Raw genomic sequence first — 23,637 nt, forward strand, 5'->3', positions numbered from 1 at the left:
ATTGAACAGTTTGCCGTCTGCTCTCTGCACTGAACCCTAGTATCGGATCAGAAATATTTGTTCATAGAGTAAGACAGCTGCTTGGAGCTGAATCATTATTGGATATTGTCCAATATTACAGAGTGTATTGGTGACCTATCTGTCAGCGCTGCTTTCCACAGATCAGTGTCATTAACTATAACCAGCAGACCTTAAAACTCCTGTTACCTGTGAACAAGTAACTTGAATTGTCTTTCCCAAGGGTTTCTATCTGTTTCAGCATTGTTTTTCCAAGTTGTTTTCTGTTGAGGTTCTGATCAGTTGTTTTGAGAACCGAAAGCCAGTTCGAAGCTTTTCGAAGCTTCTACTCATCGTTGCTTTCATTCTTATCAGTTGTTGTTGAAAGCTGAAGCTTCTCAAAGTTTCTGCACATTGCTGCCTTTGCAGTTTAAACTTTCAATGCCCAAATGTAATGTCCAAAGGGGCAAAGTTAACTCTTTCATTCACGGTTCTCTCTCGTCTCCTCTTCAAATCTGCCGTCATCACCCCATCCTCAAAAAAAATCCATGACCCCTCGGTCCTTGTAAATTACCGCCCCCATCTCCACCCTCCCTTTCCTCTCCTTGAACGTGTTGTCGTTTCCAAAATCTGTGCCCATCTTTCCTGCAAATGCATTAGAAACCTCTCCAATCAGGTTTCCACCGCTGCAACAGCACTGAGACGGCCCGAATCAAAGTCACAAATGACATCCCATGTGACTGACCGTGGAAAACTATCCCTCCTCTTCCTTCTCGGCCTGTCTGCAGCCTTTGACACGGGTGTCCACACCATCCACCTCCAACGCCTCTCGTCCGTTGTCCAACTGGGTGGGACTGCCCTCGCCTGGTTCCATTCCTATCAATCCAGGCTGAGCCAGAGAATCTCCTCCAATGATTTATCTTCCCGCCCCCGCACCGTTATCTCTGGTGTCCCAAAAGGAACAATCCTTGACCTCCTCCTATTTCACATATTCAAGCTTCCCCTCGGTGACATCATCCGAAAACACAAAGTCAGATTCCACATGTAAATGACACCCAGCTGTTTCTCACCACCGCCTCTCTCGACCCCTTCACTGCGAATCCAACGTCCAGTCCTGGATGAGCAGAAGTTTCGTCCATTAGAAAGACTGAAGCCATTGTCTTCGAACCCCATCAAAAATTCCGTTCATTCGCTCCTGATTTCATCCAGTTCCCTGGTCACTGTCTGAGGCTGAACCGGACCAGTAGGCGTTCTATTTGACCCTGAGCTGAGCTTCTGATCCCATAATCCTCTCCATCACCAAGATCGCCGACTTCCACCTCCCGAACATTGCCCGTCTCCGCCCCTGCCTCAGCCCATCTACTGCTGAAATCCTGACCCATGGTTTTGTTACCTCCGGACTCGACTATTAACTTGAGCTCATCCAAAACTCTGCTGCCCACATACAAACTCGCACCAAGTCCCGTTCACCCATCACCCCTCTGCTTGCTGACCTGCATTGGCTCCCGGTCGAGCGAAGCCTCAATTTAAAAATTCCTAAACTCGGGTTACATAGAATTACATAGAATTTACAGCTCACAAACAGGCCATTCGGCCCAACTGGTCCATGCCGGTGTTTATGCTCCACACGAGCCACCTCCCATTCTACTTCATCTCACCCTATCAGCATATTCTTCCATTCCTTTCTCCCTCTTGTGCTTAGTTAACTTCCCCTTAAATGCATCTATTCTATTCGCCTCAACTATTCCTTGTGGTAGCGAGCTCTACATTCTAACCAGTCCCTGGGTAACTCAGTCTCTCCTGAACTGCTTATTGGATTTGTTGGTCATTATCTTATATTTATGACCACGAGTTTTGTCCCTCCACTCCACCACAAGTGAAAAAAAGGAGAGAAAAGAGTCCCAGCCTGTTCAGCCTCTCCTGATAAGTATATCCTCTCAGTTCTGGTATCATCATTGTAAATCTGTTTTGCACTCACTCCAGTGCCTTTAAACCATTGTTATTAATGGAGATCACAACTGTGCACAATACTCCAAGAGTGGACTAACCACTGGTTATAAATCACTGGTCAGGCCTCAGCTGTCCAATTGTCTCCAATTATGGGCATCACACTTTAGGAAGGATTTCAAGTCCTTGGAGAGGGTGCAGAGGAGATTTAGTAGAATGTTCCCAGGGATGAGCGACCAGGCTGCTGCTTTTACTCTCAGTCTGATGTACAATTCCCTGTTTTTCTCTTCCTTACAGTGAACTTAGTAACGATTGTGATCCTGTCTCGAGGAAGCTGCGGTCTCTCCAAATGTGTCACTCGTTACCTGGTGTCCATGGCAGCGGCGGATCTGCTGGTCGTTATCACTGATCTGATATTCAGGCAAATTCCTATTCTTTATTGGACTCAGTTTCAGTTGATTTGGGGATTTAAATTGTGTAATATCCACGCCGTCCTGCTTTACGCAGCCACAGACTGTTCTGTCTGGTTCACAGTCACTTTCACCTTTGATCGATTTGTGGCTATTTGTTGCCAGAAGCTGAAAACAAAATATTGCACCGAGAAAACGGCGGCTGTGGTTCTGGGAACAGTGAGTGTGCTGTTCTGTGTGAAGAACACTTTCTGGTACTTTATGCTTGGAGGTGAATATTGGATAAGTAATTCTCCCTGGTTTTGTTTTGCATCACGTTATGTTCGTTATTCACAGGTGTGGACAGCAATTGAATTCCTTCATTATATTGCAACCCCATTTGTTCCATTTGTTCTGATTCTGCTGCTCAATGCTTTCACCGTCAGACACATTTTAGTGTCGAGCAGAGTCCGCAGGAAACTCCGGGCCCACAGCAGTGGGGAGAGTCCCAGTGACCCAGAGATGGAGAAGAGAAGGAAATCCATCATTTTACTGTTTGTTATATCGGGGAATTTTATCCTGTTATGGGCGGTGTTTCTGTTGTTTTCTGTTTGGAAACGATTATATGTGTTAGACTTTATTCCTGTGATTCTACCTAAATTTGTACAAGAACTGGGATTTATGCTCCAGCTCCTGAGTTGCTGCACCAACACGTGTATTTATGCCGTGACCCAGACTAAATTCAGAGAGGCGTTGAAGAATGTGGTGAAATATCCCTTTACTGGAATTGTTAAATTCATTAAATAATGAGAAGACTTTCCATCATCACAAGGTGTTGGTCTGGTGTTCTGCCCAATCCCCTCATCTCTGTGATACAAACACAGTGCGGCAGGTTTTCATCTTTCACCGCCCTGATTTAGTGACAAACAGGGACGGTGGAGGTGGGGAAGTCCGCGGAGATCAGTACCGCTTGATACCTGCTGGTTTTCAGCCCCGTTAAGTCCTCTGGTGCGGCCTGGGGCGGGTGGATGAAGCTCCCGTCCGCCAGGCTCTTGTTTCATGTGTTTGCACAAAGCGGGCGGGCGGGGCACACATGCAGCCCGTGGTGTGAGGACCAGAGAATCATATTTTAAGAATAATATTACTTCACCTTTGGAACAGGGGAACAGGAGTCGGCCATTTCAACCCTCGAGCGTGTTCCCCCATTCTATTCGATCAAGTTCGATCTGTATATTAACTCAATTTACCCGCCTTGGAATTGTAACACTTAATACCCTCGACTAACAAAAATCGATCAATCTCAGTTTTGAAATTTTCAATTGATCCCCAGCCTCAACAGCTTTTTGGAGGAGAGGGTTCCAGATTTCCACTGCCCTTTGTGTGAAGAAAAGCTTTCTGACATCACCCCTGAACGGACTGCCTTTAATTTTAAGGTTATGCCCCCTTGTTCTGGACTCCCCCACCAGAGGAAATAGTTTCTCTCCATCAAATCCTTTAATCATCTTCAATACGACCATTAGATCAGGCCTTAATCTTCTATACTGAAGGGAATACAAGCCTGGTCTGTGCAGTCTGTCTTCATAATTTAACCTTTTTAGCCCCGGTATCATTCTGATGAATCTTTGCTGTACCCCCTCCAAGGCCCATATATCCTTCCTGAGGTGCGCTGCCCAGAAGTGAATTCAGTCTCCAGATGGGGTCGAACCAGAGCTCAGCACAGCTTTAACATAACTTCCACCCTTTGTGTTCCAGCCCTTTTTGATCAGGCTCAAAGTTCCATTCGATTTTCAATTATTTTTTGTACCTGTCCTTCAGCTTTTCGTGATTTCTGGACTTTGACCCTGCAATCTCTCTGCTCCTCCACAGTCCCGAGCATCTCACCATTTAGATACCCTGATCTATCTTTCTTAGGTCGAAAGCGGATGACCTCACACTTTCCCACCTTGAACTCCATCTGCCACAGTTTTGCCCGTTCATTTGATCTTTCAACGTCCCTTTGCAACTATCTGCTCCCATCTACAATATTTATTGTGCTTCCGAACTTACTGTCGTCAGCGAACTTTGATATACGGCTCTCTATTCCTTCATCCAAGTCATTTATAAACATAGTAAAAAGCTGAATCCCCAGGACAGATCCCTGGGGACACCACCAGTCACATCCTGCTGATTTGAGTCCATACCCATTATCCCCACTCTCTGTCTCCTACCTCCTAACCAATTCCCTATCCAAGCCAATGGTTTGTCTCCAATTCCATGCACTCTCGATTTTGTCAACAGACTCTTAAATGGAACCTTGTCGAACGCCTTCTGGAAGTTCATATAAATAATATCCATAGACACTCCTAATCTACCACATTAATTAGCTCCTCAAAAAAATCAACTAGCTTCGTTAGACATGGTAGCAGGAGAGGTCGATAAGGTGGTTGAGAAGGCAGATGGAATGCTTTTCTTTTGTTAGCTGAGGCATGGAACATGAAAGCAGGGATGTTATGCTGGAACTGTATAAAACACGAGTTAGGCCACAGCTTGAGTACTGCGCACAGTTCTGGTCACCACATTACAGGAAGGATGTAATTGCACGAGAGAGGGTGCAGAGGAGATTTACAAGGTTGTTGCCAGGATTGGAGAATTTTAGCTGTGATGACAGATTGGATAGTCTGTGGTTGTTTTCCTTGAAACAGAGGAGGCTGAGGGGTGATTTGATTGAGGTGTACAAAATTATGTAGGGCCTAGGTAGAGTGGATCAGAAGGACCTATTTCCCTGAGTGGAGGGATCAATAACCAGGGGCACAGTTTTAAAGTGATTAGTAGAAGGATTAAAGCGAAAATGAGGAAAATATTTTCAACCACAGGGCGGTGGGGGCCTGGAACTCACTGCCTGAGAGGGTGGTAGAGGCAGAAACCCTTCACTCATTTGAACAATACCTGGATGTGCACCTGAAGAGCCGTGACTTGCAGGGCTACGGACCAAATGCAAGAAAGTGGGATTAGGCTGGGTGGCTCGTTTCTCAGCCGGCGCGGACAAGATGGGCCGAATGGCCTCCTTCTGTGCCGTAAATTTTCTATAATTCTATGATTCTAAGAGGTCCAGAATCAATTTACAGCTTATTGAGTTAGACTTGTCACTGTCCCGGAAACTCCCTGTCCCTCAGTATCTGTGTCCGGGGAGAAGCTGATGGATTTGTGTGACCTTCTTCAGGTGAATCTTTGTGCTCATCGAGGTGATGGATGTCAGAGCCCGGAAATGGGACATTTAATCAGTCCGAGCACCTCTTGTCAGTATCCGGGACTCTCAGGTCAGGCACAGAGCAGTTCGCATACAGCAACGACAACTTGCATTTATGTCGCGCCTTTAACATAATAAAAGGTCCCAAGGTGTTTCACAGGAGCGATTATCAAACAAAATTTGACTCCGAGCCACAGAAGGAGATATGAGGACAGGTGACCAAAAGCTTGGTCAAAGAGGTAAGATTTAATGAGCGTCTTAAAGGAGGAGAGAGAGGCGGAGATGCGGAGAGGTTTAGGGAGGGAATTACAGGGATTCGGGTCAAGGCAGCTGAAGGCACGGCCGCCAATGGTGGAGTGATTTAGGACAAGGGCAGAAATCTCGGAGGGTTGTAGGGCTGGAGGAGGATACAGAGATAGAGAGGGACGAGACCATGGAAGAATTTGGAAACAAGGATGAGAATTTTAAAATCGAAATGTTCCCAGACCGACCAAAAGCAAGCACAGGGGTGATGGTTGAACAGGAATTGGTGCGAGTTGGAATACGGGGAGCAGAGTTTTGGATCAGCTCAAGTTTATGGAGGGTGGAAGATGAGAGGCCGGCCAGGAGATCATTGGAATAGTCAAGTCCAGAGGTAACAAATGCATGGATGAGGGTTTCAGCAACAGATGAGCTGAGGTGGGCTGGAGATGCGCAATGTTACGGTGGTGGAAGGAGGCGGTCTTGGTGATGGAGAGGATATTTTAGTAAATCTCTCTCTACACTGTCCCATCAAACACTCCCATGGCAGGTACAGCACGGGTTAGATACAGAATAAAGCTCCTTCTGCACTGTCCCATCAAACACTCCCAGGGCAACGACAGCACGGTTTACATTTTTTTTTCGTTCATAGGATGTGGGCATCGCTGGCAAGGCCAGCGTTTATTGGCCATCCCTGATTGCCCTTGAGAAGGTGGTGGTGAGCCGCCTTCTTGAACCGCTGCATTCCGTCGGGTGAAGGTTCTCCCACAGTGCTGTTAGGAAGGGAGTTCCAGGATTTTGACCCAGCGACGATGAAGGGACGGCGATATATTTCCAAGTCGGGATGGTGTGTGACTTGGAGGGGAACATGGAGGTGGTGGTGTTCCCATGTGCCTGCTGCTCTTGTCCTTCTAGGTGGTCAAGGTCGCGGGTTTGTGAGGTGCTGTCGAAGAAGCCTTGGCGAGTTGCTGCAGTGCATCCTGTGGATGGTACACACTGCAGCCACAGTGCGCCGGTGGTGAAGGAAGTGAATATTTAGGGTGGTGGATGGGGTGCCAATCAAGCGGGCTGCTTTGTCCTGGATGGTGTCGAGCTTCTTGAGTGTTGTTGGAGCTGCACTCACCCAGGCAAGTGGAGAGTATTCCATCACACTCCTGAATTGTGCTTTGTTGATGGTAGAAAGGCTTGGTGGAGTCAGAAGGTGAGACACTCGCCGCAGAATACCCAGCCTCTGACCTGCTCTTGTAGCCACAGTATTTATGTGGCTGGTCCAATTTGATTCTGGTCAACGGTGACCCCCAGGATGTTGATGGTGGGGGATTAGGCGATGGTAATGCCGTTGAATGTTAAGGGGAGGTGGTTAGACTCTCTCTTGTTGGAAATGGTCATTTCCTGGCACTTGTCTGGCGCGAATGTTACTTGCCACTTATGAGCCCAAGCCTGGATGTTGTCCAGGGCTTGCTGCATGCGGGTTCGGACTGCTTCATTATCTGAGGGGTTGTGAATGAAACTGAACACTGTGCAATCATCAGCGAACATCCCCAATTCTGACCTCATGATGGACTATAGTGGAATCAACGGATATGGGGATCGGGCGGGAAAGTGGAGTTGAGGAAGAAGATCAGCCATGATCATATTGAATGGCGGAGCAAGCACGAGGGGCCGAATGGCCTACTCCTGCTGCTATTTCTTATGTTCTTATCTTCTTATACAAAATCACAGATGGCGTAATGAATGTTGATTTCAGAGAGTAAGGATGGAGGAAGGAGGGAGAGTGTGTTGAATGGGGAATTTACAGCTGAGAATGGACAGGAGACGACCGAATATTCTACAGAAACACCAACAACTTGTATTTATACTGAGCATTTAACAAAGTAAAACATCCCAAGGTGCTTCACAGGAGTGAAATCAAATAAAATTTGATGGTAGAATTTGAAACTGGTGACATGAAACGAGAATTGTCTGTTCTGAAATTCTATCCTGTAATTAAAGTAGGAACTTTGGTAAACTCCTTTTACAGGATATTAGAAGGGGAGGATTTACAGATGGGAAACTCAAACCAAACATCACGTCAAGGTCTGACAGTCACTCGATTCATCAGGACCTGAATATCATCGGCCTTTGGATGTAGAAGGAAAAATCACCAATCACAGCAGTGAGAAACTGTACACGTGTTCTGTGTGTGAACGTCCTTTCAGCCAATCGTCCAGCCCATGAGACACAAACACAGACGTGCCGGGAATCAACAGTGTAAATCTGGGGACTGTGCGAAGGGGTTCAGTTGCTGGAAACTCATCGACCCAGTCACACGGGGAGAGGCCGTTCGCCAGCTGAGTGTGGGAATGGATTCACTCGCTCATCTCACCTACTGCCACACCAGAATCTTCGTAATGGGGAGAATCCGTTCACCAGCTCTGTGTGGGGGATTCACTCGATCATCCCATTTACTGACACACCGGCAAGTCACACCGGAGAGAGACCGGTTTGAGAAAAAGTACTAGGTAAACTAATGGGTCTTAAGGCTGACTAGTCCCCGGGAACTGATGGCTTGCATCCAATGGTCTTAAAGGAAGTGGCTGCAGAGATAGTGGATTGGAAAACCGCAAACATAACGCCCCTATTCAAGAAGGGAGTGAGACAGAAAGCAGGTAACTATAGACCAGTTAGCCAAACATCTGTCATTGGGAAAATGCTAGATTCCATTATGAAGGAAGTAGTAGCAGGACATTTGGAGACTCATAATACAATCAAGGAGCGTCAACGTGGTTTTATGAAGGGGAAATCATGTCTGACAATTTATTAGAGTTCTTTGAGAATGAAACGAGCAGGGTGGATAAAGGGGAATCAATGGATGCAGTATATTTGGATTTCCAAAAGGCATTCGATAAGGTGCCACATAAAAGGTCACTGCACAAGATAAGAGCTCATGGTGTTGGGGGTAATATACTGGCATGGATAGAGGATTGGCTAACAAACAGAAAACAAGGATAAAAGTGTCATTTTCTAAATGGCAATCTGTAACTAGTGGGGTGCCGCAGGGCTCAGTGCTGGGGCCTCAACTATTTACAATATATATCAATGACTTCAATGAAGGAACAGAGTGTCTTGTGGCCAAATTTGATGATGATACAAAGATAGGTGGAAAAGCAAGTTGAGATGAGGACACAAAGTGTCTGTAATGGGATATTGACGGGTTAAGTGAATGGGCAAAAATTTGGCAGATGGAACATAATGTGGGAAAATGTGAAGTCATCCACTTTGGGAGGAAAAATAAAAAAACAAACTATTATTTGAATGGAGAAATACTACAGAATGCTGCGGTACAGAGGGATCTGGGTGTCCTTGTACATGAAACACTAAAAGTCAACATGCAGGTGCAGCAAGCAAACAGAAGATTGGCCTTTATTTCGAGGGGGATGGAGTATAAAAGCAGGGAAGTCATGCTACAACTGTACAGAGTGCTGGTGAGACCATACCTGGAGTACTGCGTACAGTTCTGGTGCCCTTATTTAAGGAAGGACATACTTGCATTGGAGGCAGTCCAGTCTGCCAGGATAAAGAGAGAGTTTTTGAAATCGAAAAGTTCAGATTTAAATGAGCTGAGTTTTACGAATGCATGAACACAGGTTGTTTCTGGGTGGTGTGGTCAAGGTTCAATCTAATGGCAACTGGTCGGAAAACTCAGTTGCCATTGTGGACGGGCCTCACTGAATGCCTTCAGAGATCTTTTATCCCAACTCCAGAGATTTGAGATGTTAAATTACAATTAGTGAATTAGACCCTGTCTCCAAACCCCCAATTTATCTCTCTCACACAAACAAGCACAAACTGATTTTTATTGTTTCATGTCCTGTAGTGTAAAATGGCTTTTAACAACCGTGAGAGGTCGAAGACCGGCGGCGGTTCAGCCTTTATGAGGGAGATGACCGAGCATGAAGAAAGGGCCACTCAGCTGCAGGGCAACACTTCCAGTTTAGTGCCTGGTGACCGATCAGACACTGGAGCGAGGAAAGGTGAGTTTCACATTCCTCTATTGGCCAGCTGCATGTTTAAAACCTGTGTGTTGTCTGAAGGATGGGAAAAGGAGATTCGAGTCTGACCATGCTCGTGCAGCGTGTGGGCGTCTGTGATGTGACCGATGAACATGCTTCACCAGTGGAACATTTTGTTCTTCCTTCCCACAGGTGCACAGCCGTCTGAGGACACTCGGGCTGCAGAAGGTGGTGAGTCGGCGGCTGCAGAGCTTGATGGTGTTTGTGCTGCAGAGAGTGATGGTGTTTGGGCTGCAGAGGGTGATGGTGTTTGGGCTGCAGAGAGTGATGGTGTTTGGGCTGCAGAGGGTGATGGTGTTTGGACTGCAGAGAGTGATGCTGTTGGTGCTGCAGAGAGTGATGGTGTTTGTGCTGCAGAGAGTGATGGTGTTGTGCTGCAGAGAGTGATGGTGTTTGGGCTGCAGAGAGTGATGGTGTTTGGGCTGCAGAGAGTGATGGTGTTTGGGCTGCAGAAGGTGATGGTGTTTGAGCTGCAGAGGGTGATGGTGTTTGTGCTGCAGAGGGTGATGGTGTTTGGGCTGCAGAGAGTGATGGTGTTTGGGCTGCAGAGGGTGATGGTGTTTGTGCTGCAGAGTGTGATGTTGTTTGGGCTGCAGAGGGTGATGGTGTTTGGGCTGCAGAGGGTGATGGTGTTTTTGCTGCAGAGGGTGATGTTGTTTGGGCTGCAGAGGGTGATGTTGTTTGGGCTGCAGAGGGTGATGGTGTTTGGGCTGCAGAGAGTGATGGTGTTTGTGCTGCAGAGGGTGATGGTGTTTGGGCTGCAGAGAGTGATGGTGTTTCAGTTCCTGAGTCCACCTGCCACCCTCAAGGTGTTGATGTGGGGGGAGCGCTTTACTATGAGGAGCCTCACCTGACCGCCTCTCCAACTCCCGGCCCCTCTGGCTCTGTGCGAGATACACACAATCCCTGAGTCCGACCTGTCGGGGTGTGAGGCACCGATGCGAGTTGGGATAGATGCGCCCCAGTCCCCCGTGAGTCGACGTTGACGTAATCCCCCCTTCCCCCTCGCCCCCCATGTTGATGATGAATTGGGAGAGGACATCATCGGTCAACAAGTGAGACGATTGACGGCTGATGAGAGCGACAAGTGCCGTGACTGTTTCGTCTCCATGAGACAGGAGATCAAGGATGCTGGACACGACATTCGCGCCCAGCTGGCCCATACTTGACTGAACATTGCCCAGCTGGCCCATACTGGACGGAACATTGCCCAGCTGGCCCATACTGGACTGAACATTGCCCAGCTGGCCCATACTGGACAGAACATTGCCGAGCTGACAAATATTCACAAGGCTCTCGTACATTTCATGGAGTTGAATGCGAGCACGGCTGTGCTGCACCCGAAGCCCGTGACACACCCCGTGCCACTTCCTGCCGCAGACAGAGTACAGGCCCAAGAGCCAGGAGCTCTTCCTGCACCTGACGCTACTTTTATTCATGTCCCCGTGGAACAGCAGCACTCCAGCTCCGAACTCCCTGATTACAGCCATTTTGTAAGGCACAGATTTCGTGCCCTTGGCTCAAGAGGGGCTCGATCACACGGAGGGATGGGGGCCAGGAGGAAATAGGATGCTCCTCGAGTGAAGAGTTCGCCTCATCTTGTTCAGAGTGTCACAGCGACCCTCGAGCATGCCGCAAGGGGGCGTCTGTAAATCTCATTTCTGTTTGTTCGGTTGGTGTTTTGGTTGTTTGTTTTTATTCGCTTGTTGATATTTTGTGATGTAATGAATCTCTCCTGATTGTTTGTCTGATAATTTTTGTTGCTGCTGCTGCTGCCCTTCAAACTTAATCAGAAGTCATTTGTAATTGTTCGAAGATTTTCTGAATATAAACCATGTTAGCATCACAATTGCTTTCCAACAAGAAAATTAATAAGTTAACGGAATTTTTATTTAAAGTTTTTCAATACACACCTCAATGTTCACAATAAAGTTTTACAATAATTAACTGCCTCAAAATGTTAATGTAAAGTTTTGCACTAATTTTTTGATGCTGCAATTGAAGCTCACTGTTTCACTTTCAATCTCGCTTGTCCTGTTATCTGCTTTCCTGGGAGGGGGCGAGGAGGCAAGTACCCATTTTCATCGATGTCTAAAAGCATCAGCCACTGGGTGCTCTCCCGCTGCCCTGTCCCCTGCAGCCACGGTTTCCTCGGGGGTGGCGGTGGGGGAACCAACAATGGCCCCAGCAACATCCGGGTTGTCATCCTGCATCTCATCCATTCCCAGAGGCATCTCGTCTTCCTGGTCAAAGGTCAGTCCTTCCCGCAGGGTAAAGTTGTGCAATGCGCATCAGACAACCACAACCCTGGACACCTTGACAGGTGAGTACGGCAAAGATCCCCCGACCTGTCCAAGTATCGAAAGCGTGATTTCAGCTCCCCGATTCTCCTCTCCACGACTTGGCGTGAGCACACGTGGGCACGGTTGTACCTCTCCTGAGCTGGACTATTGGTCCTGTGGTAGGGTGTCATCAGCCACGGCTTCAGCGGGTAGCCCTTATCACCTGAAATCCATCCAGATCCTTGCTGCTCTCCGGTGAAGGTATCATTGCAAGTCTGAGTGGTGAAGGACGAAGGCATCATGGGCACTTCCATTGTGATCTGTATTTACACTCATGATCCACAGGTCGGCATCGCAAAGGATCCTCACATTTAACCAATTAAACCTCTTCCTGTTGTTGTTAGTGACAGGTGCCTCATTGGGTGCCTTGAACGTCACATGGAATCCGTCGACAGCCCCTTGTAATCTGGGAATCCAGCGCTCCTGTGGAACGCGGTAAACCTTTCCCTTTGAGAATCCAGCGATCCTGTGTTACGCGGTAGACCTCTCCCTTTGGGGAAATCAGCGATCCTGTGGAACACGGTAGATCTCTCCCTTTGGGGAATCCAGCGATCCTGTGGATCACGGTAGATCTCTCCCTTTGGAGAATCCAGCGATCGTGTGGAACGCGGTAGACATCTCCCATTGGGGAATCCAGCGATCCTGTGGAACACGGTCGACCTCTCCCTTTACCGCGCTGGGGACATGTCAAGTTTGATCAACTGGGAAACCGCGTGGAATATCGCGCCCGTGACCTCATGAATCCACTCTCACAGGACTCTGGGTGATTGTGTATCTGTGACCTGATGAATACAGACTCCCGCAGGGCTCTGGGTAATGGTGTATCTGTGACCTGATGAATTCAGACTCTCACAGGGCTCTGGGTGATGGTGTATCTGTGGCCTGATGAATTCAGACTCTCACAGGGCTCTGGTGATGTTACACATGTCACCAGGGCCTGACTGAAATGACCCACATGCCACTGACGAGGCCCTGCAGGAAGTAGAATGTGGCTGAAGGTCCTCTTGTAACATCTCATAGAGGCGGCCGATTGCCTCCTTGCTAAAACGAAGTCTCCACACAGATATCTCTTCCGATAACAATGTGGTTGGTGTGGTGTATATGGACTTTCAATTGGCGTTTGATAGAGTGCCGCACGGTCGGCTTATGATCACGATTGCGGCCCATGGAACAAAAGGGGCAGTAGCAGCATGGATATAGAATTGACTTTGGGACAGGAAACAGAGAGAAGTGGTGAACGGTTGTTTTAGGACTGGAGGGAGGTGGATAGTGGTGTTCCCCAGTGTGGGTCCTGGGACCACTGCTTTTATTGATATATATTAATGACTTGGACTTGGGCGTGCAGGGCTCAATTTCAAAATTTGCAGATGAAACAAAACTTGGAATGGTCGTAAACAGCGAGGAGGATAGTGATAGACTTCAAGAGGATATAGACAGGCTGGTGGAATGGGCGGACACGTGGAAGGTGAAATTTAATGCAGAAAAATGCGAAATGATACATTTTATTGGGAAGAATGAGGAGACGCAATATAAACTAAAGGGCACAAGTCTAAAACGGGTCGAGGAACAAAGAGATCGGGGGCTTTATGTGCACAAATCTTGAAAGGTGGCAGGGCATGTTGAGAAACCGTTTAAAAAAGCAATGGGATCCTTGGCTATATAAATAGAGGCACAAGTACAAAAGTATGGAAGTCATGATGAACCTTTATAAAACACTGGTTTGACCACAACTGGAGTATTGTGTCCAATTCTGGGCACCGCACTTTCGGAAAGATGTGAAGGCCCTGGCGGGGTACAGAAGAGATTTACTCGAATGATTCCAGGGATGAGGGACTTTAGTTACTTGAATGGACTGGAGAAGCTGGGGTTGTTCTCCTTGAAACAGAGAAGGTTGAGAGGAGATTTGATCGAGGTATTCAAAATCATGAAGGGTCCAGACAGAGTCGATAGAGAAGAAGTGTTCCCATTGGTGGAAGGGTCAAGAACTAGAGGACATGGCTTTAAGGCGATTGACAAAAGAACCAAAGGTGAAAAACTTTTTTACACAGCGAGTGGTTCGGATCTGGAATGCACTGCCCGAGGGGGTGGTGGAGGCAGATTCAATCATGGCTGAAAAAATGCAGGGCCACGGGGACAGTGACGAGCTGGAATGTTCTTGCACAGGGCCGGTACATACTCGATGGGACGAATGGCCTCCTTTCGTGCTGAAACCTTTATCTAACGGTATGATGTGAATGGGAGAAGAGTGACAATGAGCACTGTCAAAATGTAACCGAAATAACAACTCGCTGGAGTGCGGTTCGAACCCACGAGAACATAAACCCAGCGGATTTTAAGTAAAACGCTTGAACCACTCGGCCACTCTGTTCACTGTGTTTTTATATAATGTGCTTGAGTGTCATTTCTTCCATCTCTTTGTCAGTCAAGGTCCAGAATGAAATGATGTCGGGAGCAGGGAAAGAGAGACACTCTGAAAAGCGTTGAAGAAGTGACACATTACACATACACATACACGGACAGGTACCCACATGTGTAGGTAGAAACGCAGAAATGAAATCTTTGGATAGTAAGCTCTGAACCGTTGTCGGCAGGATTCAAAGCTGCGCGGGGAGATCCCAATGGATTTCTAATCGATCGCCTTAACCACATGGCGACGACGACTTGATTTCAGTTAAATGCTGCTCACTGGAAATTGCAACGATCCCTCCGTGCTGTAACCTTTCTCTGATGCAAATGGATGAAGAGTGACAATGAGCAGTATCAAAATGAAACAGCTACGAGGAGTGTGGAAACACGCTGATATAAAACAATTGGATTTTAAATCCAACGCCTTAAGCACTAACGATCGTTAGTCTTTAGCTTTTTCCACACCGACAGAAGCTTTTAGAGTCCGTTATGTTTCTTGCCAGTTGACTCTCATTTTCTATTTTCCCTTTCATCATCAATTTATTGGTCCTCCTTTGTTGAATTCTAAAATGCTCCCAATCCTCAGGTTTACTGCTTTTTCTGGCAACTTTATTTGCCTCTTCCTTTGATTTAATACTATCTTTAATTTATCTTGTTCGCCACGGTTGGACCACTTTTCCTGTTGGGTTTTTGTGCCTTAAGGAATATATATTTGTTGCAGTCTATCACTATCCTCTTCACTGTTCACTACACTTCCAAGTTTTGAGTCACCTGCAATTTTTTTAATTTTGCCCTGTACACCCAAGTCCAAGTCATTAATATATGTCAAAAAAGCAATGGTCCCAATACCGACCTAAGAGGAACACCACTGTACACCTCCCTCCGTCCGAAAAACTTTCACTTGCAATTGATCTCCAATATTTGATGTGGAAAATACACTGAAAATCTAACTCGGACCATCCGACTTTCCACAATTTAATTTCACTGATATTCCAGCGATTTTAAAACCTGCTCTCTGCGTCACTCTTCACCTCGATTTCAGAACCCGAATAATATGCAAGTAATGAATACGCAGAATCGAGCTGTTTGCAGACCCGGGCTAATTCAGCCGCTCTAAACGGAGAGAAAGAGAGAGAGAGACATACAGAAAGAAATTTGTTTCCAATATTTGATGTGGAAAATACATTGAAAGACTAACTCGGACCATCCCAGTTTCCTGAATTTAATTTCACTGATATTCCACCGATTTTAAAACTCTCTATTAAGGTCTCTCTCTCTGCATCTCTCTCCCCGTATCTCCATCTGTCTCTATCTCTCTCTCTCTCTCTCTTTCTGTCTGTCTCTTTCTATCTCTCTCTCTGTGACTCTTTCCACAACGGCCCGTAAAATAAACTGTCATGAAATTATTCGTTCAGGCGGAATAGTAGAAATCCATTGTTCCTCGATTAGTCGATTGTCGCAATCAGTTGCATAAACCTGTTGATCTGACTTCACCCGCTGAAGAGCATTATCATCGGGGTTTTGCTCGCGGGGTGCGGTGGCCAAGTGGAAAGGCGTCGGTCTTGTAAACCGAAAAGCGCGGGTTCGAACCCCGTCCGTATTTGTTTCAAGCTTGAATTTTTAATGAAATGACCTATTTGATGACAGTTGTTTCACTTCCCACGGGCCACTGTTGAAAGAAGACTCACCGTTCACATTTCCATCTCTCTGTTAGTTCAGATCCAGAATAAAGTGATGTGGGGTGCGAGGAAAAGAGTGAAAAAGAGAGACACTCAGAAAGAGAGAGAGACACTGCGACAGAAAGAGACTGTCTGAGTCTGTGTCAGTCTCTCTCCCTCCATCTGTCCAATACCCGCAGATTTGAGAATCACAGGGTCAAAGAAGGAAACAGATTGGAGAAAATTGAGCCTGTGTCCTGTTTCAAAACCGAATCCCAGGAAAACGGCTCTGGTGGAATCGTTAAATGGTTCAGGTTTTTCAGACGAGTTTGACCTCCTCCCTGAGATGGCGAGACACGGGGACGTGGGGCGATTAAAAGTCTTCGGAAAAATCATTTCTAAATGGATATTCTCCATCGTGGTGAGATATCCCCCCTGAGCCAGGGATTCAATTCCCCGATAGGGAGGAAGCATTTTTAAGACGCTAACTACAAATTTTACTTCTTTGCCTCACTTCTTCTTCAAAAACGACAGAAAAATAGAACAGAAAAAGAATGAAACAGGTGATTGTCACTTTCAGAATATTATTGAGCGGAGACTGTTTGGGGACTGAATTCTTGGGGCCCGTCTGTTGCAGAGCACAAATGTGTTCCGATCTGTTTCCTTCTTTGACCATGTGATTCTCAGATCTGCGGGAAGTAGAGAGAGGGAGGGGGAGAGACAAACAGAGAGAGAGAGAGAGAGACTGAAACAGAGAGAGAGAGAGAGAAAGACTGATCCTGAGAGACACCTTGAAATATTGGGGGGAGAGGGAGAGAGAGAGATTTAACGATTATGCCTGTGTCTGTAATGTGCCTAAATATGTGTGTATGTCTCACTTTTTCTGAGCTTTTCTGAGTGATTCTCTGTTTCTCTGTCTTTCTCTGTCTGAACTCTCCCCCGCGCTCCCCACATCACTTTATTCTGGACCTTGACGAACAGAGAGATGGAAATGTGAAAGATAAGTCTTCTTTCAACAGTGGCCCGTGGAAACCAGGGTTCAATTTCCCCACCGGGAGGTTACATTTTTGTTGCCTTTAAAGCTTCACTTTCATTCCTCTTGCAATTTATCTCCAAGTGGAGGTTTACGAGAAAGATCCCACATACAACAATGAAATGGATGGTCAGTTAATCTGCGCTTTGGTGGTGTTAGTTGAGGGAGGAAGGATAATTTCCTTAATAATGGATTCTCGCATTTTCATTTTAGACACACACATACACAGCCATGTACACACGCAGACACTGATACATAGACAGATACTAACACACACACAGACACACACACACACACACAGGTACACTCACTGACAGACAGACACACGTGTAGATTGAACCGCAGAGATGAAAGGTCATCAGATAAATGATTAAAATAGATTCACTGAAATTTGAATCCTGTTTAACGCCATCTGTGGTGAGTGTCCTTTACTGACCCACACCAGTTCTTCGTTACTGTACTGGTGAGTATCACCGCTTATCACGCAAGTGACCGGGGGTTCAATTTTCCAACGGGGAGGTTGCACTTTCGCTGCCTTTAGAAGTTTCACGTTCATTTCTCTTGCAATTTATCTCTAATATTTGATGCGGAAAATACACTGAAAGGCTATCACGGACCACGAGGCACCGGACACAACAAAGGCAAACCAAGCCCAGTCGACAATGCAAAGTCCTCCTCACAAACATCTTGGGACTTGTAACAAAATTGGGAGAGCTGTCCCAAGAATAGCCTGACATAGCCATACTCACAGAATCATACCTTTCGGCCAACGTCCCAGACTCTTCCATCACCATCCCTGGGTATGTCCACTCCCACCGGCAGGACAGACCCACCAGAGGTGGCGGTACAGTGATATGCAGTCAGGAGGGAGCCCTCAACATTGACTCCGGACCCCATGAAATCTCATGGCATCAGGTCAAACATGGGCAAGGAAACCTCCTGCTGATTACCACCTAGCGCTCTCCTTCAGCTGATCAATCAGTCCTCCTCCATGTTGAGCACCACTTGGAGGAGGCAGTGACGGGAGCAGGGGCACTCTGGGTGGGGAACTTCCATGTCCATCACCAAGAGTGGCTCGGTAGCACCACTAAATTTAGCGAATTGTAATAAACGAAATGGTTGAAATAGAGTCACTGAAACTTGGAGCTCATCTAACGCCATCCGTGGTGATTGTCCTTGACCGACTCACGGCAGTTCCTCGTTCGTATAGTCTGTCCAGCGGGAGACCGGGGAGGCCCAACTTTAACTGCTTTTAAAAGACAGAGATACAATCTGAAAAACGTTGAAGAAGTGAGACACATTACACACACACATATAGAGCGACCTACACACCCAGACACTGATACACAAACAGGTACACACACTGACAGACAGGCGCACCCTTCACCTCGATGTCAGAACCACAATAATTTGCAAGTAGTGAATACGCAGAATCGAGCTGTGAGCAGACCCGGGCTAATTCAGCAGCTCTAAACAGACAGAGAGAGAGAGAGAGATACAGAAAGAAAGAGAAACAGAGAGCGAGACACAAGAAGAGAGACGGAGAGTGAGAGAAGCCTTGATAAGGACGCAGAGGAGGTTTACCAGAATGATCCAATATACAACAATGAAATGGATGGCCAGTTAATCTGCTTTTAGGTGGTGTTAGTTGAGGGAGGCAGGATTGCCGTCCAGGTTTCCAAATTTGCGCACAGCAAGGTCCCATTAATAGCAATGAGAAAGTACCAGGTACATAATGCAGATGTAAAAAGAGTGTCACTGAACAGTATGAAAGTGTAAATTAAAAAGCTACAAGGAGTGGGCTTCAAACCGCAGAACTGCTCGAGGTGTCAGCAGTCGCTCAGTGGGCAGCACTCTCGGCAGCCAGCACACAATCTGCTGAAAGAAGGCTTGTCTTTCACATTTCCATCTCTTTGTCAGTCAAGATGAAATGATGTGGGGAGCGGGGGAAAGAGAGACAGAGAGAACGAACGACAGAGAAACACTCTGATATGCGTTGTAAAAGTGAGACACACACAAGCAGACACCCACACTGACAGACAGACACACTCGTGCAGATTGAAACGGAGAGATGAAAGGTTTGAAAAGAAAGCTCTGAACCGTAGTCGGCAGGATTCGAACAGACGCGGGGAGAATCCAATGGATTTCGGGACGACGACTTCACCTGTTCTAAATGCTGTTTACATTAAAATTACAAAGACCCATCGCTCTGTAACAGACGAGCATTAAGAATCAGGATGACTGTGTGTGTAATGTACCTGTATTTGTGTGTCTCACTTTTTCGAAGCTTTTCTGAGTGAGTCTCCGTTCCTCTGCCTTTCTTCGCTCTGTCACTCTCTCCCGCGCTCCCCACATCACTTTATTCTGGACATTGAAGAACAAAGAGATGGAAATGTGAAAGGGAAGTCTTCTTTCAACAGTGGCCCGTGGAAAGTTAAGTAAATTGTCATCAAATAAATGGTTAAAATAGATTCACTGAAACGTGAAGCTTGTCTGACGCCATCTGTGGTGAGTGTCCTTAATTAGCCCACGGCAGTTCCTCGTCAGTATAGTGGTGAATATCCCCGCCTGTCATGCAAGAGGCCGGGGCTTAATTCCCCGACGAAATATATCAAATCCCATTGCCTTTAAAAGCTTCACTTTCATTTCTCTTGCAATTCATCTTCAACATTGGATGCGTGAAAAAACACTGTTAAACTAACTCGGACTATCCCACTTTCCACAATATAATTTCACTGACATTCCAGCGATTTTAAACCTTCCTCTCTGCGTCACCTTGATGACAGAACCACAATAATGAGCAAGAAATGAAAGGCAGAATCGCGTTGTTTTATTTTATTCGTTCATGGGATATGGGCGTCGCTGGAGAGACCAGCATTTATTGCCCTCCCTAATTGCCCTTGAGAAGGTGGTGGTGAACCGCCTTCTTGAACCGCTGCAGTCCGTGTGGTGAAGGTTCCCCCACAGTGCTGTTAGGAAGGGAGTTCCAGGATTTTGACCCAGCTCCGATGAAGGAACGGCGATATATTTCCAAGTCGGGATGGTTTGTGACTTGGAGGGGAACGTGCAGGTGGTGTTGTTTCCATGCGCCTGATGCCCTTGTCCTTCTGGGTGGTAGAGGTCGCGGGTTTGGGAGGTGCTGTCGAAGATGCCTTGGCGAGTTGCTGCAGTGCATCCTGTAGATGGTACACACTGCAGCCACTGTGCGCCGGTGGTGGAGGGAGTGAATGTTTATGGTGGTGGATGATCCTGAGGACCTTCTGCAGCAGTGTCCTGGGGCTGAGATGATTGGCCTTTGGCAACCACCAATCATCTTCCTTTGTGCTTTGTATGTCTTCAGCCACTGGAGAGTTTTCACCCTGATTCCCATTGACTTCAATTTTACGAGGGCTCCTTGGTGCTACTCTCTGTCAAATGCTGCCTTGATGTCAAGGGCAGTCACTCTCACCCCACATCTGGAATTCAGCTCTTTTGTCCATGTTTGGACAAAGCCTGTAATGAGGTCTGGAGCCGAGTGGTCCTGGCGTAACCCAAACTGAGCATTGGTGAGCAGGTGCCGCTTGATAGCACTGTCGACGACACCTTCCATCACTTTGTTGATGTTTGAGAGTAGACAGATGGGGCGGTAATTGGCCGGATTGGTTGTGTCCTGCTTTTTATGGACAGGACATACCTGGGCAATTTTCCACATTGTCGGGTAGATGCCAGTGTTGTACCTGTAATGGAACAGTTTGGCTGGAGGCGCCGCTACTTCTGGAGCACAGTTCTTCAGCACTACAGCCGGGATGTTGTCGGGGCCCGTAGCTTTTATTGTGTCCACTGCACTCAGCTGTGAGACACACACGCACAGACACATTACACACACGCAGCCATGTACAAACAGACACTGATACACAGATAGATAATCACACGTCCAGTTACACACACTGACAGACAGACACACACGTGTATGTTGAAACGCAGATATGGAAGGTTTGAAAAGAAAGCTGTGAACCGTTGTCGGCAGGATTCGAAGCTGCGGGGAGGCCCCAATAGATTTCTGGTCCATTGCCTTCAGCACAACGACTTAACCTCAACTAAAACCTGCTCACTTAATATGGTAACGACCCATCGCTCTGCAACACACGGGCACCAAGGTTCACTCGGCCTGTGTGTGTAACGTGTATGTTTGTCTCACTTGTTCTGAGCTTTTCTGAGTGGGACTCCGTTTCTCTGCCTTTCTCGCTCTCTGTCACTCTCTCCCGCGCTCCACACATCACTTTATTCTGGACCTTGACTAACAAAGAGATGGAAATGTGAAAGGTAAGTTTTCTTTCAACAGAGGCCCGTGGAAAGTTTGTGTGCAACGTGCCTGAGTGTCACTTCCACGCTTTTCTGAGTGTCTCACAGTCTTTCATTCTCCCTGTCATTTTGTCCCCAGCTCCCCACATCATTTTGCTCTGCACCTTGACTAACAAAGTGATGGAATTGTGAAATGTAAGACCTCTTTCAACAGAGACCCATGGAAAGTTAATCAAACTATCATCGAATAAATAGTTTAAAAAGATTCACTGGAACGTAAAGCATGTTTAAGACCACCTGTGGGGAGAGGACATTCACTTCGTGCATCAGTTCTCCGTTAGTGGGAGCACGCGGAAGACCGAGGTTCAATTGTGCCATTAAAAGTTTCATTTTTATTTTTCTATCCATTTATGTACAATATTGGATGCAGAAAATCTATTGATAAAAGTTTCCCACCTTCCCGAAATTAATTGCACTGATATTCCAGCGAATCTCAGATCACTCTTCTCTGCTCCACTCTGGCCTTTGAGTCTGAAGATTGTGGTTTCAAGCCCCAACCCACCAGAGAGCTGAGCAGAGCAGAAGTTCCCAAACCGGGAACCGGACAAGGTTGTCAAGGGGTCTGAGAAGAGGGAGGCCAGTGAAACTCACAAAACAGGAGATGCCTGCAATACCAATCGTCTCCAGTGGTAGCGCTGCAGCTGTCCCCCCTACTCTCTCAGGTTGATTCAATCACTGTTGCCCACAACAAGAATTTGCATTGATACAGAGACTTTAACGCAACAAAATGCCCCAAGGCACTTCACAGCAGCGTAATTGGACAAAACATTGACGCAGAGCCGCAAGACTTGCATAGTTATCAGCCGTCGCTCAGTGGGCGGCACTCACGGGAGCCAGCACACAATCTGTTGAAAGAAGGCATGTCTTTCTCAGATTCCATCTCTTTGTTCGTCAAAGTCCAGAATGAAAAGATGTGGGGAGCGGGGGAAAAAGTGACAGAGAGACACTCTGAAAAGCGTTGAAGAAGTGAGACACACACACACACAAAACAGACACTGATATACAGACAAATACTCACACAAACAGGTACACACACTGACAGACAGACACACACGTGTTGCTTGAAACGCAGACGTGAAAGGCTTGAAAAGAAAGTTCTGAACCATAGTCGGCAAGACTCGAACCTGCCCGGGGAGACCCCAGTGAATTTTTTATCCATCGCTCGAAACAACCCCCGCCACGACTGCTTGAGTTTAGCGAAATGCTGCCCACTTAAAATTGCAACGATCCATCCCTCTGCAACAGACGGGCACAAAGAACGACCATGCCTCTGTGTGTAATGTGTGTGTGTCTCACTTTTTCTCAGCTTTTCAGTGAGAGTGTTCGTTTCTCTGTCTTTCTCACAATAGTCCAACATTCCGTTTGCCTTCCGGATTACCTGCTGCACCTGTGTGTTGACTTTTTGTGTTTCGTGTACGAGGACACCCAGATCCCTCTGTACCGCAGCATTTTGTTGTATTTCTCTGTTCAAATAATATGTTGCTTTTTTATTTTTCCTCCAAAGTGGATGAATTTACATTTTCCCACGTTATATTCCATCTGCCAAATTTTTGCCCATTCGCTTAACCTGTCAATATCCCTGTGCAGATACTTTGTGTCACCCTCACAACTTGTTTTTCCACTTATTTTCGTATCATCAGCAAATTTGGCCACAATACACTCTGTCCCTTCATCCAAGTCATTGAAATATATTGTAAATAGTTGAGGCCCCAGCTCTGATCCCTGTGCCACCCCACTAGTTACAGATTGTCATTTTGAAAATGACCCTTTTATCCCGACTCTTTGTTTTCTGTTAGCCAATCCTCAATCTATGAGCTCTTATCTTGTGCCTGTTATTCTCTGCGAGGTAAAGGCCAGAAGCAGTGGCTGCAGCGTGGCAGGAAGCGGCAGAAGGCACGGGTGGGTGCAAGCGTGGAGAATAACAAGCAGCAGGGATATCACCTTTTATGTGGCATCTCATCGAATGCCTTTTGGAAATCCAAATATACTGCATCCATTGGTTCCCC

General features: G+C 46.8%; 1 non-coding gene across 1 annotated transcript; it reads left to right on the forward strand.

The window, feature by feature from the left end:
• The first annotated feature begins 16,130 nt into the window (after nt 1-16,130).
• On the forward strand, nt 16,131-16,202 carry trnat-ugu (transfer RNA threonine (anticodon UGU)). The gene has a single exon. It is a non-coding gene; the product is annotated as a tRNA-Thr (tRNA).
• The last annotated feature ends 7,435 nt before the right edge of the window (nt 16,203-23,637 follow it).

This window comes from Heptranchias perlo, unplaced genomic scaffold, assembly GCF_035084215.1.
Source record: "Heptranchias perlo isolate sHepPer1 unplaced genomic scaffold, sHepPer1.hap1 HAP1_SCAFFOLD_56, whole genome shotgun sequence".
Taxonomy (NCBI): domain Eukaryota; kingdom Metazoa; phylum Chordata; class Chondrichthyes; order Hexanchiformes; family Hexanchidae; genus Heptranchias; species Heptranchias perlo.